At 48.5% G+C, this 7,523-nt stretch overlaps 4 protein-coding genes across 7 annotated transcripts in view; 2 read left to right on the top strand and 2 right to left on the bottom strand.

The window, feature by feature from the left end:
• TAP2 (transporter 2, ATP binding cassette subfamily B member) overlaps positions 1-7,523 on the top strand; it is a 1,062,867-nt gene that overhangs the window by 613,588 nt on the left and 441,756 nt on the right. The gene's annotated exons all lie outside the window — the stretch shown is intronic.
• LOC125428531 (zinc finger protein 708-like) overlaps positions 1-7,523 on the bottom strand; it is a 1,111,878-nt gene that overhangs the window by 444,858 nt on the left and 659,497 nt on the right. The gene's annotated exons all lie outside the window — the stretch shown is intronic.
• The window catches only part of LOC125428560 (zinc finger protein 420-like), a 469,229-nt gene that overhangs the window by 356,773 nt on the left and 104,933 nt on the right, over positions 1-7,523 (top strand). The gene's annotated exons all lie outside the window — the stretch shown is intronic.
• LOC125428696 (zinc finger protein 684-like) overlaps positions 1-7,523 on the bottom strand; it is a 98,742-nt gene that overhangs the window by 9,145 nt on the left and 82,074 nt on the right. The window contains exons 1-2 of one of the 4 annotated variants that reach the window (XM_048489237.1): positions 4,842-4,873; positions 2,270-2,463 (exon numbers count right to left, since the gene is read on the bottom strand). The exons of 1 other annotated variant lie outside the window; for it this stretch is intronic. The gene's annotated coding sequence lies outside the window, so the exon portion shown is untranslated. Of the gene's footprint in view, positions 1-2,269; positions 2,482-3,866; positions 4,164-4,841; positions 4,874-7,523 lie in introns of those variants that run through there. 2 more of the 4 variants (XM_048489236.1, XM_048489235.1) reach the window with 2 other exon arrangements.

Below are 7,523 nucleotides of genomic sequence, written 5' to 3' on the forward strand. Positions count from 1 at the left end.
ACCCATTTTACTAACTTATTTATTTCATTATACCTTATTTATTTATTTATTTATTTATTTTTATACTTTAGGCTTCTATACCGCCCCGTCCCCGAAGGGCTCTGGGCGGTGCACAGCATATAATGAATACAATCATAAAACATCATAAATAGGCTAAAACTTATAAAAGCAGCGAAAACTGACTAAACATTAACATTATTACATTTGATACCCTGCCCGTTCGTCAATAACACCATCTTACAACTGGTTAAGCGTCCTGCAGGGCCCTGGTCTCAGCTGACAGGCTGGAGCCACGCCCACAAATCCCTAGTTCTGGGTGAAGCTAATCAGACGTCTTTGGGGCTGTAGATTACCAGGAGGTTACTATCAGAAAACTGAGAAGCCCTCTGTGGGCAATATGAGGAGATGAGGTCACCAAGATATGAGAGTTCCAGATCACTCAAGGCCAAGGCCAATACATTGACAATGATCCGGTACTCAACCGGCAACCAGTCCAGCTGGAGGAGCATGGGTATAATGTGCTCTTTTAGCAGTGTCCCAGCAAGGACTCTCACGGCTGCAATCTGGACCAGTTTTAGGCTCACGGGCAATCTCATGGGCAGGCCAGCTTAAAGCGAGGCACAGCAATCCAATCTGGAGTAATCTAATCTAATCAACCCCCCCTCAAAGCCATGTTGTTTTGTGCAGAATTTAAATGACCAGCAATAGAACACCAATTTCATACATTTTACTTTTTTGTGTAAAAAGGCACTGATAATCGTGCCCCAGCCCCCAAAAGAAAACCCAAACTCCACTTGGATGGTGAATCAAAACTGATGAGGAATTGGGTTGTCAACCTCCAGATGGGGCCTGAAGCTCCCCAAATTACAACCAACCTCCAGCTGACAGAGATCAGTTCTCCCTGGAGAGAATGGTGGCCCTGGAGGGTGGAATTGACAGCATTATACCTCACTGAAGCACCACTGAAGCGCCTCCATCCCAAAGCCAGCCTTTCTCAGAATCCACCCCCTAAATGTCCATTAATTTGCCCTCCAGGAATTGGCAATTCCACAACAACCATGACTGAGAGTGATCCCAGCCTTCCTCCCTTCCAAGATCTAAAAGCTGATCCTCCAATGACTTACTCTCAAATAAACCTTCTAGAACAGGGGTAGGGAACCTGCGGCTCTCCAGATGTTCAGGAACTACAGTTCCCATCAGCCTCTGTCAGCATGGCCAATTGGCCATGCTGGTAGGGGCTGATGGGAATTGTAGTTCCTGAACATCTGGAGAGCCGCAGGTTCCCTACCCCTGTTCTAGAATCTGGCTCCCAGGGATTTTCCCACGTGAAGTTTATCTGAAGTGCCCCCAGCAGCAGCAGCGGCAAACCTGCCCTCCCAGGAAAGGGGCCTTTCCCCTTCTCAGTCTCCGCCTCTCTAGCAAACTCAGTGTTGTGTGGATCTATGTGCCTGCAAATCACAACTGATGGTGACTCCGTAGAGTTTTAAAGGCAAGAAGCGTTCAGAGGTGGTTTGTCATTGCCTGCCTCTGTGTGGGCTGAGAGAGTTTAGAGGAACTGTGACTGGCTCAAGGTCACCCATCAAGATACGTATGGAGGAGTGGGGAATCAACTCAGTTTTCCAGGCTAGATTCCCCTGGTCTTAACTGCTACACAGCACTTGCTCCTTCAGTGATGCAGACAAATTTTTAAAAGCTGGTAAATTTAAAAAAGTTTCACCCAGACTGAACTTCAGTCAGAGATACTCTAGGAGTTCAACAGGGTGCAGTGGAGTAACTCTACACGTACAGTTTGCACTTCTGGGATATCTCATGTGACTCAGCCACCTCAGAGAATGGCACAATGGAGTAGGGAGGAAGAAAATTAGGCAACTCAAAGCAGGCCAACTCATAATCCTATTCCATTGGGATTACACCTAAGAAAGTAGTTTTACCATTGGACTGACCATTTGTGTTCCTGTAAGATCTTCTCTGTTTCTTTGCATAGCAAGTCGGCAAGGTCTTTCCAGGGAGGTGGGAAGAACTGTACCTCACCATAATCTGTTCTCAAACTCAAAGGTTACCCCCTGACAAGCATAACTTCTGTTTAATTCACAGAGGGTATAAAATAATATTTTTCATTAAAGAGCTGAGGGAATTTATGTCTTTCTGTGATCCCACCTTGTGGCACTCACATTGATAAAAAGAACAACAAGCAAAGTTCTTTTAAAAAAAAATAAGACATAGGATATAGGACAGAAATGAAGTATGCAAAGCAACAATTAACAGGTACCTGTTTGGGACTATTTTCTGACTTCTGACCCTCCAGCCCAGTAAAGATTAACAGATTGCATCTATGGTCTGCCCTGGGGTGCCGTCTGTTCTTTCTTTTCAGGAGTTTCTTGCTGCCCTTGAATGTGCAGTTTCACAAAAAGGCCCGAGTCCTTCTGAGGTAAGCCATCGGCAGCTTCAGGCCCTCCAATCACTCTAGGAGATTCAGAAAACACACACAATCACAATACAAACTAAGAGTCAATTGATAACATTGGCACAATCCTCCCTTCCAATAACCAGTGTAAGCGATTCCCATACTCAGAATATTAATGAGTACTTTTACAATAGAAATCAAATAAATATAAATAAATGCATTAAAAAACTGGAGTCTTCCTGTGATAAGCATCCTCAAGTTTCAGACCCTCCCATCAGTCTGCAAAGATTGTGTATCTTTTTCCTTCTATGGAGTACCCCAACTCTTTACCCACCCCCCACTCTTTACTCCCTCTCAGGGTGACAGAAGGACAGTAAGCGTCTCTGCTCCCTTTACCACAAAGCGAAAGGGGGGGGAGTACTTTTAGGAGCAGATCTTTAAAAATCCATCAGCAGAAAGCTCATAATATCCAGGATTCGGAAGGTGGCTAAGGACCAGGGGTGCCTACTGACTCATGCCTCCACTTCCTTTCTCCACACTTTATATAATGCTCCATGAATTTCTAGCTTCCATGGCTCCTGGAGGGTGAGAATCATGCTCAGGCCCCACTATTAGGATGCTTTGGGGTGGGCGAAGGAGATCCTTTTCTTTCAGTTCCCAAACTTTTCTGTGTACCTAGCAAGCCCACCCCCCATCACGCCCCCTGTTGGGACCCTGAAAGAGAGGAATTGAACCAAAAGAATTATAAAAATGCTGCACCCCAGTTGAAGTTGGGTGTAAAAGATGACTGGGTAAAAGTGGGATCTACATGAATCACGTATCCTCTGCCTCATGGTGCCTGGATCATGTACAAGCATAATTCCAAAGCTTGGGTCCTTAATATTTTTGTGTTAGGTCATTGTACGTTCACCATCAAATCACAGGACATTTTCACCGCCAAAGACTGCAATGCAAAAATCGGGCATCCACTGCTTTGTGGGACTGCCACGATGCAAAAGCAAAGCTCCTAATTATGAATGCTCATGGATCCTCTCTATTTTTTAAATGGATTATACCAGATCTAGTATCAAATTACATATCATATCCAATAGCCACAAAATTAAGAGCTAAACCTGGACTGTCTGCTCAAGGGGGCAGGTGGGAGCTCTCAGCCCTGAACTTGGCAACCATGAAGGTCTCCTTACATCATGGAAAACTCCCCTCACATGGAAATCTAGCACTGCAATGCAAAAGGTTGTGCCCATTGTCTTTGCTTGCATGGATCAATTCAAATGGGGGACTTCACTCTGATCTTCCATCCAGCAGCCAGCACTGCTGACCCAGAAGAGATCCTGCAACTTTGGTTCATCATCTCAAGGAGCCTGGGGGGAACCCCCTCCATACACACCCAGGGGAGTAGAAAAGCAGCCCACAATTCAGATAACCAATAGATCAATAAGGAGTAGGGAGGGCTCTCCCTCACCTGTTTCCCAAGGAGCAAAGGAGGCAGGTGCATTGCTTGGGATCCTGATGTCAAGGGAAGGAAGGAAAGGCCTCTTGGGGACTGGTTGCCAAGAAGAAAAGGAGGCCGAAGGGCGGGGGGGCTCTCCCCAAATCCCCAGCCCCTCCTCAGCCTTGATCTCCTCAGCCCCTGCCCCAGTCAAAAGTGGCTAGAACAGGGGTAGGGAACCTGCGGCTGGAGAGCCGCATGCGGCTCTTCTGCCCTTGCACTGTGGCTCCACGAGCCAAGCCGCCGGCTCCATCCACACCAACTGCCTATGGTTGGCTGGGCCGCTTCCCCTCTACGCCCACTAGTAATGGAGTGGGGTAGCATTCCAATGACGGCGAGGCTTCATCCGCCCTGCATCCCGCCATGCACTTCTCAGAATGAGCGGAGTAAAAGGTAAAAAAAAAACCCCTATATATATAGTGTTATCTTTATTTTAAATGTCAAAAATTATTTGCGGCTCCAAGTGTTTTCTTTTCCCGTGGAAAACGGGTCCTTTGAGTGTTAAAGGTTCCCTACCCTTGGGCTAATCTCGTCTCTTGCAGGTCTTACATTCCCAGCTTTTCCATCTTTGGGGGCTTCTTTGTTTTGCACAAAGTGCAAAGTCTGGCACAAGAAGGAAGTCGTTACTGGGGAAAGGGCCAAAAGAGTCGGCTCTTCTCCCAATTCACAGCTCCCCCCCCCCCTTCCTTTCTCCGCACAGGGGGTCCTGCCTAGCAGATTCTGGCCCTACATTTCACCCTCTTCTCAAAGTGAGTTTTTGGCCCCAGGGGACCCGTTTCCTTCCCCTGGAGACCCTCGTCTCTGCCCCTCCCTCCCGAATGAAGGGGCGGGTCCCGTCTTACTGCCCCATAGAAGATCCCGGGACTGGGGGGGTCCCAACCCTCACTCCCCTCCCTGGGGGGGGGACACATGGTCCCTCCACAATGCATGGAAAGGGCTGCATCTCACCTCCCCTTCAAAGCCTTATGCAGAGGAGGGAAGGAGGGGCGTCAGAGAGAGCAGCCCCCCTTCCCAGGCCTTGCAGTGGGGCGGCTCTCCTGGATCGGGACCCGCTTCTGCCCCCCCTGCCACCCAGCCCCCTCGACTCTGGGAAGGGGCTGCTGATCCTGCTGCAGAAGAGCGAGGGCATGACTTCCCCGCCCCCTTCTCTGGCGGCCTCTCTGGGAGTCCGGGCTCTATGACTTCCTTTCCCGTGGGTGCAGTTTCCGGGGGGGGGGGGGCAGAGGTGAACCAGATGAGAGGCAGGGAAGGAATTGAAATCCATATTGGAATTGAAATCCAATTGAAATCCATAAGCACATGGACAATTTTAACAGGACAGTTTTAACAGGAAGGAAGAAACTATGAAAATGAACAGAACTTGGCTGCCAGTGTTGAAAAATACTAGGGTCAAGACTGTGTCAAACCAGCTCCACACAAACACAGGATGACCATAGACAAAAGAAACAAAGGCCAGGATACTTCTATTCAGATGCTCCCACCAGTGACCTTGCTATCTACAGGGTTACTCCCAGGCTATAGTCTTCATTGTTACTCATACTTCTATTCAGACGCCCTCAACTATTGACCTGGTGGCCTTCTTTGTTACTCACAGTCAAGGTTTCCCCACCCACCCTGGACACTCCAACAGATATATACTCCACTTGCTTTCCCAACATCAGATCCTCTGAAGATGCCAGCCACAGATGCAGGTGAAACGTCAGGAGAGAATGCTGCTAGAACACGGCCATACAGCCCGGAAACCACACAGCACCCAGGGAAGGAATGGCTGGAAGGGGCCAGAAACATCTGGGGATACATCTGGGGAAGGGGAGACACATACATACACAGCCTCACCTTATCTCTGGCTCCGGGAAATGCTGCCTTGGCTACCTCCCCCCACCCCCACCCCACCCCACCCTGAAGTTCAGCTTCGGAGAAGTTTGTTTCCCCCTGGAAATAGGGGACCCCTCCACATTAAAAACCCAGCCAAAGTTGGTCTGATTCGGAGGCTGGTGGAAATGGAGCTGAGACCCCAGAAAGCTCCGTTTTGTTTGAATCCAGCTCCGCTAATAACACTGATAAAAGATTTTGGGATCGGTGGGGGCCACCCCTTTGTCCCTGGGTCCCTTTGCATCCAGGCTTTGGAAATCCTGCCAGGTTGACACCAGTCCCTCCAGTATTTTTAAGAAAAGTGATGGCTGAAGAGGGAGCCATTGAAATCAGCCCCCTCCCCAACAAACAGCATGAAAACTAGAGCGTAATTGCTGTGCTGTGGGTGTTTGCAGAGGGGGCGGGGAGGGGGCCACCTTGAGTCTGTGGAGATATGGAGGGATACAAATGCAAGAAATAAACTGGTTCTGGTGGGTTTTCCGGGCTGTGTGGCCGTGGTCTGGTAGATCTTGTTCCTAACGTTTCACCTGCATCTGTGGCTGGCACCTTCAGAGGTGTATCACAGAGAGAAGTCTGTTACATGCTGTCACACAGAGACTTCTCTCTGTGATACATCTCTGGAGATGCCAGCCACAGATGCAGGTGAAACATTAGGAACAAGATCCACCAGACCACGGCCACACAGCCCGGAAAACCCACCAGAACCAGTTGAATCCGGCCGTGAAAGCCTTCGACAATACATCAGTCAGTAAGTGTTTTGGGTGGAACTTGCTGTGCAAAGGTGTGGTTGATAGTATTGTATTGCGGGTGGGGTTTTTATCAATCTAGGGAGTGATTCACATTTGCATTCCCGGCAGCAGCAGCAACAGTCTTAGTGAATGCAAACCCTGTGTCTGGGTGGAGTCCATTGTCCATGAACCTAGCATGCCCTTGACCTTTGATTCTGGTGTTTTTAATTACTGGTAACCAGTAAGTGCTTTAGCAAGAAATAAAATCGATTAATTAATTAATTAAAATATTCATCTGGAATGCGGGATCACTGAGGAGGGAATGTCAAACAGAACAAGAAAGTCTTCAACTTTGGAGCCAAGACCGAGAAGGCCCCGTTGCAGTTTGCCAACTGCCTAATCCCAGAAGGTGGGGTGTCCCGAAGGAGGGCCGCCAAAGATGGCCGTAATGTATTGTCGAAGGCTTTCACAGCCAGAATCACTGGGGTGCTGTGTGGTTTCCGGGCTGTATGGCCGTGTTCTAGCAGATTCTCTCCTGACGTTTCGCCTGCATCTGTGGCTGGCATCTTCAGAGGATCTGATGGTAGGAATGGAAAGCAAGTGGAGTATATATATACTGTGAGGTCAAAAGGTGAGGCCATCTGAATAGTGTAGCCTGGCATGTGAGTCACAGAGAAGTCTGTAGCATGGGAGTAACAATGAAGATAGCAAGGTCATCAATAGGTGAATGGATCTGGATTTTGACCTCACAGTATATATACTCCACTTGCTTTCCATTCCTACCATCAGATCCTCTGAAGATGCATTCAGCCACAGATGCAGGCGAAACGTCAGGAGAGAATGCTGCTAGAACACGGCCATACAGCCCGGAAACCACACAGCACCCCATTGGCCGTAATGGTTTGGTGTGTGGGAACTCTGGGCTTTTGTATGTAGAAACTGCAGGCTGATATGGCATTTTCCCCATGCAGCCATGTGACCCCTGTTCTCAAAAATGTCAGAAGATAGCTGTGTTGGTTTGCAGTAGAAC

This window comes from Sphaerodactylus townsendi, linkage group LG03 (assembly GCF_021028975.2).
Source record: "Sphaerodactylus townsendi isolate TG3544 linkage group LG03, MPM_Stown_v2.3, whole genome shotgun sequence".
Lineage (NCBI taxonomy): Eukaryota > Metazoa > Chordata > Lepidosauria > Squamata > Sphaerodactylidae > Sphaerodactylus > Sphaerodactylus townsendi.